Raw genomic sequence first — 12,488 nt, 5'->3', positions numbered from 1 at the left:
CCCATTCCCAAATCTAGTTTTATAAAAGGAACCTGTGTGAGAGAAATCAAATTACTGTGACCACCATGGGATGGGGACAACAATAAGATAATAATAATTGTCAAAGGTTGAGGCTGCAAAATGAGTCAAAGTCCTTTTTCCTGCAATGCATAACTTAAAATGCTGAAGAAGTCTGGGTTTCAACTGGATTTTTATCCCCCACCCCCCAAGTTACATTTCCAGTTAAACCACTTTGATCTGTCAATGCCAAAAGTCATGGCTAAATGCACTGCTAAGATCCCAGGCCTTCACTAAAATTTGGAAATCTCTTAGATTTTTCGGTGCTTACACAACACATCCCACTTCTTAACTGCTCCCTAAAATGTAAAGAAGCGAACTGGAGATTCTAAAGTAGCTCACATTTGATTTATAAATCAAATTAATTAAATTCTACATTTCCAACAGCATACAGTCCAACTTCTAATGCAAGATCTAATTAAAGAATGAGGAGAGCTTTTTTAAAGAAAAAGTCCCCCCTCCAATCTACATATATGCTCACACAGACACAAAACAAGCTGCTAGAATTGGAACACAGAAGTAACTGTTTAGCCTCAAATTAATGAGGCATTCTGCTAAGCAAAAATGTCCATAAATCCCTAATGAGGATTTTAAACACATTAAAACTTCCTAATACAAAGTGTTTGCTTTTGTTTTTTATCTAATAACAAATAAGCCAATAATTTCATGCCTCTAAATGACACTATTAACTGTCAAGGCATGTTTTATTTGACTATCACTCCATTCAAATACAGTAAAAACCAATTAATTTGCCTGCTGAGAAATGTTTCTTGATAGCTTTTATGTGGGCTTCCCCCACCCCTTGAAAATGCATGTAGGTCAATGGACGTGTTGGGTTTTACCTTGCAATAAGCTATAGATTTCCTATTCAGTTTGCAGTTCAAATGGATGGTAAGAGAACCTCCAAATTTTGGAAGTTCATCAGTCACACAGCATCACCCTGGATAAGTAGAGAATTTCAGGATAATCATTTTATGACTAGTGAAATGGTTCAATATTTAAGATGGGATTGGTACAAAATTACCACGAGTGCTTAGCCTTTCCTCTTTGCTAACAGCCTTGCTAACCATGTCTCACCTGCTGAAATCCAGGAACATCAAATTTATCCTTGCAAATGAGTTTTTAAAGTAATATCTACCCATCTCTCACCTAGAGGCAGGTGAGAAAATATTTCAGTTCTGTCTTAATAAGAACTTTGCCAAACTGTGCAAAGTTCTCCATAGTCAGGACAAAGAGACTTGACATTTAGAAGATACCAAAGTGGGAGAAAGTAACGCTGAGAGCAGAGTCATCCATCCAGGCTCATGTCTTTAAGTGTTTAATTATTATTTTAAAATCTGGATTCCTGGTGTATTCATCCATTCAGTGATGGCAGTGCATTGGGGGGACGGGGAACACTTCTTCCCTCTGGATGGCTCTTCTCCAGGTTGGGGACAGCTAGATCTATAGACTGCGGATGGTGCAGGTGGGTGAATTTGGGCTGGTTTTTGTTCAGAGTTTATCAACATTCACAATATTCTTCATATGGGGGAGAGGATGGAGGTGTGTTTTTTAATGAATGGGGATGAAACGGAAATGGATAGCTCCAACAGTCCTTGCTGTCTCTCTCAGCCTGCCTCCTCCCAGGAATGGCAATACTCTGACATGGTTGCATCTTCTGGTCCTTTGGGCAGGCAAGAAGGTCTATCTTTTCCATAGCTCTTTGACAGCAGAAGGTCGCCAGTTTCTTGGCATCTCTTGTTCAAGGTCTTGGGCTAGCAAGGCAGAGGAAGAGCTGTGCCCAAGACCGCAGAAAGATCCTGCCAATCACGGCAGACGGTCCTGGGCTACATCAACCTTGTCTCAGTGTAGGCAAGATCATTGGTTTTTCTTTACTATATTTTTTGTATCATTCCATAGCCAAAGCTCTCTGAGCAGTTTGCAAAAGGTCGAATTGCTAAAATATGCAAAACATAATATAAAAACAATTTAAATATGCAATTGATTTAAGATTAATTAAAATCCTAGGACTGGTGGAAACTGCATTATATGCTGCCAAGAGCTGAGGTGTAGAGGAAAATCTGAAAGGATGGCAATGAAGGCATCAAGTGGACCTTACTAGGGCATATTGGGTCTAATGCTGTCTGCGGGGGCCACCACTGAAAAGGCCCTCTTCTAAGGGACATTTGGAAAATGGCAAGAAGAGAGAAGGCCTTTTTGGTGGTGGCACAACGAAATGTTCAGCTATGAAAAGTTCTCCCCACTGAGATTCCCCTTGTACCAACACTGTCATCCTTGCAGCAACATGTTAAGGCTTCCCTGTGCTACAAGGCATTCGACAGCATAGGATAAGATTTGTCCTGCGATTTTTACTGTTGATTGGAATTTCCTTGGTGGCACTAAGATAAGCAGAGATTTTACACTGAAAACACCATCCTTATTCTGAAGTAACTTATTCTGAAATTAGTCCCACTCTGTTTAATGCTGTTTAGTCTCGTGAAAATATGCATTTGATTACAGCCAAAAGTATTGATTCCAAAAGTTCATTTTTCAGAAACAACTTCAAACTCACTGAGAGTCTTGGTGAAGTTCTTTTTTTTTTATTTTTCTGCAAATTAAAGCAAATATGCATCTCACTTGTAAAAAAAATATCATTTTATCACAATCAGCACCAGCAAAACTGGTGTCCTATTGTGAAAATCATGGTGCATTTTTAGAGGAAAAATAATGCACTGCCCCAGAGACACATTAGAAGAAATCACAGGGCCTTGACATGGTTTAGGCATGGGAGAATCAGATTATTTCGAATCCACGTCTGTTTTGCAAGCCTTCAGTCATAATTGTTCTATGTTCTTCACATTTTAAAGGAACAGTTGCACAATAGATATTCAGTCTCACAATTAGTTTTCCCTTAACTTTTGGCATGTTGTGTCCAATCTCTGCACATTTTTGAGATTTTTGCAATAAAAATCTGAGGACTGCCCCAACAAAAGGATATGTCTGTTCTGATCTGCATGTAAGTTTGAGAAGTATGAATTACATTGGCTTGCTTAAAACTGCAGGGAGAGTGATATTTATTACGGTATTAAAATATGTATCATCATTTTGTCATCTATTCATAAAGGAAGCTGATGGATTTATTCAGTATTCTATTTCTTTGTACTTGATTATTGCTGGAATAGCCAAAGAAGACCAGCAGTTCTTTCCAAAATCTATTCAGAATGGAGTGCCAAGGAGTTCTTTTTTTTGGCACAGACTAGGTGTGTTCACCAGACGTGCAAGTGTGACAAATCTAAGATCATAAAAGCTCTTTGCAACTCTATTAGAATGCTTTCCAACTGTTGGGTTGTCCAAAGACAGATCGGTTTTTAAGTGGAAATCCCCATTTATATCAAAAGAGGCTTCAGCTGGCAGCATCTTTCTTTTTGTTGGAAAACGTTGAAAAATGGGCTGCAAAATACAAACCATTTGCTGAAAAGAATGTCTCTGTGCAGGCTAGGACTGAAATCATTCTGATGGGGAATAAATTAAACAACTGATCTGAGATAAAGACAAACATACAAAGATACAGCCTTTCTGTAAATATATCAGTTGTGAAACCCACTTATGCATTTCCAGAGGGGTAGTCCTGTTATTATGCTGCAGCAAAATCAACAAAGAGACTTGTGGCACCCTAAAGACTAACAACTTTATCCTGGTTAAGCTTTCATGGATGTACATCTACTTCATCAGATGCTTGCTGTGCTGAGTTACAAGTATATACACAAGCATGTGAGAGCAGTTTAAACAGTCCGGCCTGAGGCGAATGAATGCAAAATTCAGTGAGATGCAGAATGAAATGCAGTGATAATGATGCTATTAACAATGGCCACTCACCGAAGAGTGGCTGGAGACTTTCATTGGTGGGCTGCTGATCACATGCAGAATGTGAAAATAAAACAAACAAGCCTATAAAAACCATTCTATCTTATTTTATCCTCTTCCTTCTCTGTTTTAATAATGGCTTTCCTGCAATTATGTGTGGAAAGCTCTATTAACTAAACCATTCCTTTCCGTCTGGTATTCAAGCCATAGTGGGGAAAAGGTATTTATGAATTGTGGTTCAGTTGTTTTGCGTTGAAATCTGTTTTCAAAGTTCCTTCTGCCCTAGAATAATCAGCCTGAGGTCAGTGATGGAGTGCCCTGAAAAGCTGAAAGATTCTCCTACTAGGGCCAGGAGAGGAAATTTGCTTGGTTCACATTTCAATATAGACTGACCCAATTTGCATTACCTGAAGTAATACGTGAACTGGAACACAATTACCTTTCAGTTTTCACACTCAAGGCAGGGTTCCATTCAAAAGACAGGTAAGACATGTGTACATTACAGGAAATGTGTATAAAATCTGCACATTAGGAGAAATAACTTACATTATATTAGGAGAAATAGCTTGCAAAATTGTGTTCATTAGGGAAATGTTCATACAAAAATATGAATTTATATGTGCACACAAGTGCATGTGCATTTGCATTGGACTTGGGAAGCATTCACAAACTGATTCAAAAATAGGAACAGGATCATGCCTGGGGGCGGGGGGGGGGGAGTAAAGGAAGCAACAGGGACAGGTCGGTCTTGCTTGGACATGTCTGTTTCAGTGCAGATGCTCTGTAGGTCTTTCTGATTTGATTCTATGTTCTAATTCTCTTATCAGAATTGCTCTTTGTCCACGTAGCCCATTCTTTATCTAGGACTTCCATAACCAGCCAACATAGGTATAGAGAGTGCATTGTATGAACTCAAGGGTGTTTGGGGACTGCTGTTCTGGTGGTGCCCCATCTCACTTGGAAAAACCTAAGAGGGCCTTCAGGTCAGGAGATGACATGGCTCATTCTTCAGAGGTGTGCTCTCAGGCAGGAGTGCCCATTCAGAAGCACAAAGATGGTGGGGGCTTGGATAGCAACCTTTGGCGTTGTATGGATTTCTTGTATGGAATGCTCAAGAATGTGCCATTGAGACTAGAGTCCCACCTGTGGTGAAACCTCTCCCCATTTGGCTCAATTCTGCATGAATACAAGGATACGCCATTGAGGGCCATTGTATATCTTTGAGGGTCAAAAGCTCTATATAGCTACACAAAAAGACTCCATATCTGTGGGAAGGGCTGACCTGCTGCTCCACTATATAAAAAAATGGCTAGTTGTCTATGATGAGGATTGATCTGGGGTTTTGTGTCATATATCCTTGGAAGCTGGGACATGTTTGGTGGAAAGGGTTGTCCTTTGGATGCAGGGACCAAGGGGGATGCATGGTAGTCAAGGAATTCCCTTTGTTAGCATTCAAGCATATGTGGAAGCCCTTCCCATGTTACTTAGTCTCCCTCTATCAATGCCCAAATTCAGTCAAGTCCATAAAAATCCAGACTCTGTTTGATCCCCATCATTTACATTCTTCCAAAGTTATCCGCAAGTGCTTAAAGTAGATTCCATCAGATAGTTCAGCGCATTTTGGGTTAAACTTTTCTTTATTCCTTCCTTTTTACATCTCTTACCTAATCCAGATTAAAAAAAAGATTGGACTAACACTAGCTGACACTGCTTCACTTGTGACCTTTTTCATCTGTCAAACTAGACAGATTTTTATCCTGCAAGATTCAACCCAGCCTCCAAAGGTGCTGCAGCAAGCATTAATCCATTCCACTAGACAGTCATTGAAAATATAATGCAAAGTTCAACTTCCTTTAGCATTTCCTGCTGAAATATTTTTGGCATCCCAGGGCAGAAAGGCGAAATCTGGTTTCTCATGGAGACTGAATCTAGCCCTTGATATAAATATTGGCCGTGGAAACTCCTTATTGTCAGAGAGATCTGCAGTTGCCTTCTCCCATTAATTTTCTTCTCTCAGCTGCTGCTCACTTTGAGCAGCCTTTCTTTTACCTTAGGATGTTGACCTACCACTGGACCCCGTCAAGAACAGACAAGAAGAGACACTGATATATTAGGCGGCTGGGAATACTTCAGGGAAATTCCCAATAGCAGTCTTGGCAGACTTTTCTATTTCCATTCATTCCAGCGCATGCCATAAACAAAATAAAGTAAGATCTGTAGGAAAACAACAGGCTTGGAATATGTCTAAGCTCCAGGGGAAAATGGACCAATGTGCATATTTCTCCAACCTTGTGAACAAGTTCACAAAAGTTACTAGCTCAGAAACACCCTGGAAACTGGCTAGCCTGCCTGCCTACCACGCAGATTTATGTTTGCTTCTTGTAGTCTACAAATAATCAAGTGTCCTCTTTACTTGGGTCTGTAGGTAAAACTCCGTCTAGTTACATAGGATTCTTACTCAACACAGGTAACCGGCCAAGTGGCTCTTCCCAACTCTTATCTACATTATCAAAGCCCATGTTTGGTTGTGAGCGGAGTTTTCTTTTTTATGAATGGATCTTCAAGTGGAAACAGGAATATGAAGCAGAAATGAACATGGAGTCTTCAGTTCATGCCTCAGTATTTAATATCAGAACAGCTGCCTTAAAAGAGAACAGGGAACCACTGTTCTTAGCTATAGCTGAGGAAAACAAACACCAGTATGTTTGGATTGGATCAGGCTCAAGGGGGGGTAAGCTATTGCCCACCCCCAAGTACCCCTACCACTTTTCCAACCAGTCCATCAGCTGCTGATGGAACCCAGCCCAACTGAATATGACATGCCTGCTCTGGAAGGATCCTGCCTGGAGAATAAGGGGGAACCTTCCTGAGCTGAACATTCTCTGAACAGAGAAAAGTCTGTTTCTGGAAATCCCAGGGATGATCAAGAGGATCTCAGACCTCAGAAATGGCATTGGTAGACTCATCCTTCAGGATGCAAAGTTGCTGCCTTGATCCAGAGATGGAAGCCAAGCCTCTATCTATTCCTTGGACAAGAAGGTGTTTGAAGGTCCACTCTTATCTGGCAGCTTGGTGAAGAAATGCCTGTTTCAGAATCAGAGCTGCTGTTGAGTAAAGCACCACTCATCAGTACGGCTGTCCTGATGTGTAAGAACTTTCCAAGGTGTTTCTGATGATTAGCAGCAGAACTCCAGGAAGGACTCTAAGAGCCCAAGGCCAAACGCCCATAGTTCTCATCAGAACTATAATGGAACAACAGCTCTACCCCAACGGTCAGATTTCGGTCTGGAATTTCCCTGGTTCATTTTGGGCTTTGTGTGCTCTAATCTTCAACCCTCTTCAGACCTTCATACACACCCCATGGCTGGCTCCTAGCTCCCCAAAGACATTGCACTGTGGTTGCATAATCTGAAACATCAAATTAGCACTAATCAGTGACTGAGTAACTCAGAACAGTACACTGGTGGAAAAGTATGCTATCACCGAGAAGACACATCTGTATACATGGATTAGATCAGGTGTTCTTCGTGCTACCTGGGTGGATCTGAGAAACTGCTCTTCAGGGAGCAATTCACTAGTGTCTGGTTGCATAAATTCGAAGGCCTTCCATTTCCATGGTGCTTTGTGTATTTCAAAGTCATTTCCACATGGCTCTCCATATTTGGCACTCTTAATTCTTAGTTTAGAATGTGTTGCATGGTTGCTTGAAACTTTCTTATGAATGTGTACACACACACACACACACTGACTGCATTGGTGGGAGAAGGTAGAAGAAGAGATGCCCACACAAGCTTTAACGTGAGCTTTCTGCAACAGAAAGGTTCTGTCTCTTTTCTTTGACAACATTAAATGCTGCAGCTCAGAGTTTTGGCCCCAGGCGAAATGAAATAATCTTGTATAGTATTGGTAAACTTCTTCAAAGGAATTCGAGAATAGTTGCATTAAAAAAATGCAAAAATTGAAACAAAATAGAAGAGGATGAGTTGTTATTGAATGGGCTGATAGAAGGGGAAAATAATTGGCATGTTTTGAAAGCCTGACAAACAGAAATGTTGGGACAAATGATGGAGGGTCTAAGACTTAGTTCCACATGTCATGGCAAGATGACACACTTGATTGTGGAGATGAGAGTCATTTTCCAACATTCATTTGGAGATTTTATAATTTGGAGATGAAGTAGATCTCGACTGAGGAGATTTGTCCATGTTCTAGACAGCTATTTCTTTCTCCTAATTATCAGCTTTGCCACATTTCTTGTCTAAAAAGAATACTCCTTGAGATGATTCCACCCTATCAGAAATCCTATAGACAAATAATGATATCACATCATCACAAACACAATTGGATTGAGAAATGTGACACCATCAAGCCAGGTTAGAGGGATGGCAGGAAGAAATGCCCTCTCTCCACAAAGGAGGTGTTCTGACAATGTTATGCAGCCCATAAGCTAAATAATTATGCAACAAAGCAAAAACTAAGCACTCTCTGCCCTCATACTGAATCAATGAATATTCTTGCTTCATTTTCTATTCCCCCAATATTAGCTAACACAGGGGAAATACTGGGGAGGATTTTGTCTGTCTGAAACATACTGATCTGTTTTATATTTGTTCTATTAGAAGCCCTATCTTTTATTTTATGTTCTGCACTCAATTTTCATTAGAATTTGTCTCAAGTAAATGCATGGCAAATAGGTGCAAGTCCACAGAGGTGTAGGATATACAGGTATGAATCTGGTACTCCTGATATACACAAGTGGACGTTGTAATGCATGAACTAGCTCATCTACTCCTGTCAAATGTAGGCAAACAATGCTACTCCTCAGGATAAAGAAAGGGTAAACAGAATAATATGGGAGAGGCAAACTAGCAATTTTCCTCCCTTCTGTTTCTCTAAGTAATCTTTGAATTGTTTAGACCTGGAGGAGATCTCCCACTTTGCCAGTGTTACTGCGATAGCCTCAAGTACTGAAGATGCTGCAGGAAGCCAGCAAACAGCTTGGGAGATGAAACAAAGGAAGGTCTAATTGCCATGCAAAGCACAGCATCGCTCCGATGTGATGAGAAATGTGACTGGTCCGGGGGAAATTTCAAAATATGACCACCCAAGCATAACAGAGAAGAATGGGAAAACCAAGCAAATGGCAAGCAGAGAGGGCGACGATTCTATCTTAGTTTATTTTAACAAACACCTTCATAGAGCAACTTTCTCTCTCACCCTCTGCTCAAAAATGCATTTGTCTGTGCTAATAAGGCGGATGGGTTTGCATGGCTACAAATCTACAGAGACTCTTTGGTGGTGGAAATGAAAACTTAACACATCATTCTGAACTGCAGATTGTTTTAGTTGGCCTCACTCATTCAATATTAGTTTGTGCCAATAATCCTATGTCATTAAATATAAAGAGCACACCCCGAGGTTTCCCCTTGATCCAAATAAAAAGAAAGCACAAATTGGAGCATACAGACATTTGTTATGTTGGGAAGGAGGTTGATTTAGGAAGCTACAGGCTGTGATTTCTGCGCAGCTTAATGGAGCTTACGAGGGGTGCTTAAGCAAACCTGATTGACAGTCCATCTAGACCGAGTAATCTTATCCCCCACCCCAAGATTGTCTCTTGGGGGCCATAGGATCATTTGGCTCTCTTCTCTGACCTCACAGCTCTCTCATTTTTCCATCTAGGTGTCTCTTCAGTTGCTACACAATCTTCCCAGAACTGTTAAATCACCTTTTAATCTTCCTGAGGAACAAAGGTAGGGCTGTTGGAGAAATCTGTGTCAGAATCAAATGAATGTGCATTTCCTGGATTCCAACATGTGGATTCTTTAGTGGGTTGCCTCTTTCTGATTCTGCAGACTTGCAGCTTGGTTTTTCATCACTGGGGGGATTTGCACAAATCCACATTAGTGCTAATGCTGATTAGTGCAATTACCATGAAACTTGCATGAAAAAGAAACCCAAAAGATTTCTGATGATCCAAAATCCAGACATCCCCAAGTGAAGATGTGTGTTCATTTCAGAGCAAAAATACTAGCGTTGCTGACTTCCTGGGAGTCCAGTCAAATTCACTGCACAATCGAGGAGTGGAAAGAAAGTGGGTGACCTAAGACAGCCAATTATCGAGCACAGCTTGGCAGAAGTGACGAGCTTCATTTGAATGGAATCTGTGCTTCACAATGCCGAAAAAAGAAGGCAGAATTCTGAGTGTGCTAAACACAGTTTCTCACTGTGAATCTGAAGGGAAAAATAAACAGCAAAGCTGGTATGGGGCTACATCCACTTCTGGAAACCACTTAACCACAGAGCTTATTTACTTTTATCTGCAGGATGAATACTATCCAGAAGTGCCAGTCCCAGTGACCTGGCAGACACTCCTGAAGTGTTTTTGTGTCATGGGCATGCTTTCCAGTTTGCGATTGCATCCACAGAGAGATTTTATTTATAACCTTCCCAACCCCAGTTGCCATGAACTGCTGGTGGATTCCTACACCCGCCCTCCCTCCCTGTCATCTGCATTCTCCATTGTCAAGAGGCAATTCTGCCTCTGGGCAAAGAGTCAGGGAACCTGCTAGGCAGTCCTCCGCAGCCTTTGCAGTGCAGAGTGGCCTACTCTCCATGCACTCAGAAACACTGAACAGACATTGTCCTTGCAGTCAAAAGAACGCACCGTCACTGCTGGATCCTGTTACTCGTAATTACAGCATTACAGAGGCTTTTCCCCACCAGGGTTTCCTTCTTTCCTAGTTTCCTTTCCTGCTTTCTTTGTTTCATAGAGAAATATTTATCCAGGATGTTATATACTAGGTTGGAGGGTCGAATTATCCATTTTTAGTGTACACAAAGAGATCGAACATTCTGTTTCATTGGCACTGGCATACTGAGCTTTTGCAGGTAATTTCATAAATGTAGAGGCACAAGAAAAGGGAAGTGGGGTGCACAGGAAGGATAGAATGGCCAGTATCTTGGTGTGGTGGAGTGGTCACCAAGAGCAGAGGCGCAGAAGGTCTCTCAGGGCCACATTCCATTTTGGAAAAAGCTCTTGGGTCTGCATGCTAGCAGTGACCAGAGCTGAAGGCAAAAGGAGAAACCTCCTCACAAATAAGTGCATATTTCAGTTAAAGCTCTTAGTGCCAGGAACTAAGACTTGGGCGATGTTCTACTAGCATTTAGAAGAGGGGAAGATGTGCACAAAAGCCAAGGGAGCCAGTGAGGAGGCTTCCTGCAATCGAGCTCTTCCGAGGGGCCCTACAGAACCAGGCTAGGACACCAAAAGGAGCAGATTCAACCCCTGGGCAGAGGTTCTCTAACCCTGATCTACACAGGTGCCACAAAATTAGCTGGAGGGAGACCAATAAAAGACTTCCAAGGGCTCATGGAAGCTCACCTCGAAAAAAGAGGCAAACTATTGAATTCCCAAATGATTCTTCTGTTCTGACCAAAATCTCAGTGGGAAACAAATAGTCAGCCTTCTTGATGGATATGCACTTTACACTTTATGAGCAAAGCCCTGACATCCAGGGCTGTAACTCTAAGGAGATGCCAGATCCTGAAGTGTTTTTATCTGGTCACTGGCAGAACTGGAAAATTTCAGTCAAGTCATGTTAACATGTTTGCTTGCCCTCTCACTCCTGATACTCATCATCGATATCACAAATATTTTAAGGAACATAACATTTCCACGCATTAAACCTCATACCTTGCTGCTGGGTTTATGAATGATACATAAATATTTGTTCTTGTGTGCTCGAGCAGCTGCGCAAAATTGCAGTGAAGAGAGCTGACTCCATGCTGGAACCCGACCCCTTCATAACAGTTCTGCCCCACTGTTGTGCTCAGGCGTTCTTCCAATCCCAAAATGGGGGGACATACTTTACAGGTTATTAACCTCCAAAATATGATCCCATTTTCAGGGCAGTGCCTGCAGAGGGGTCTGTTTCTCTCGTTCTCCTCTAAAGTAAAATGGATCCATACAAGGATCTAAGCAGGAATCGGGTGCTTTCAAGAATGGGTCTGAAAATGACACAGGTGCAATCACGATTAATTCCCCTGGTGTGTGAATTAGAATGAATGAAGATGAATGAAGGAGGATACACGTAAGCAAATCAGGCTAATTGCTACACAGCTGGTTGCATTAAAAAAAACATGGCAGCAACACTTGGAAATATCTCGTTCTAGATTTGAGCTCTGTGAAGATAAAGCAGCAAGATGAATTACACTTCTAGGCTTGGTGAGCTCATCCTTTTTAAGTAGCGCTGAGAATATGCACTCAGCAATACCCGGCTTATCGCTCTCGTTCAATGAGATTAAACTTGTAAATCTCTGATATCTTTTTGCTTTGATTCCAGACTGCTCCAACATGGAATTTACAGGAAAATAAAAAATGGGACCCTTGATCGAAACAAGAGCACCAGGGCGCTGCAAAACCTTTCAATCTTCTTCATGTGTAAAAACAGCCTCCCGTGAGATGACCCATTCTTCAAAGTCAAGGCAGCAGACAAAACATACAAAACCAAGTGAGTGGGAAGCTGATAACCTCAGCTGTGTGCATTTCTATTTTGGGCCCTCCAGAATACTAGTATACAACACTA

At 41.4% G+C, this 12,488-nt stretch overlaps 1 protein-coding gene across 1 annotated transcript in view; it reads right to left on the bottom strand.

Annotated features, from left to right (window-relative positions):
* Window positions 1-12,488, bottom strand: part of AFF2 (AF4/FMR2 family member 2) — a 334,781-nt gene that overhangs the window by 175,475 nt on the left and 146,818 nt on the right. The gene's annotated exons all lie outside the window — the stretch shown is intronic.

This window comes from Varanus komodoensis, unplaced genomic scaffold, assembly GCF_004798865.1.
Source record: "Varanus komodoensis strain SLA01 unplaced genomic scaffold, ASM479886v1 scaffold18_3, whole genome shotgun sequence".
NCBI lineage: Eukaryota > Metazoa > Chordata > Lepidosauria > Squamata > Varanidae > Varanus > Varanus komodoensis.
This window is presented reverse-complemented; position numbering and strand designations above follow the sequence as displayed.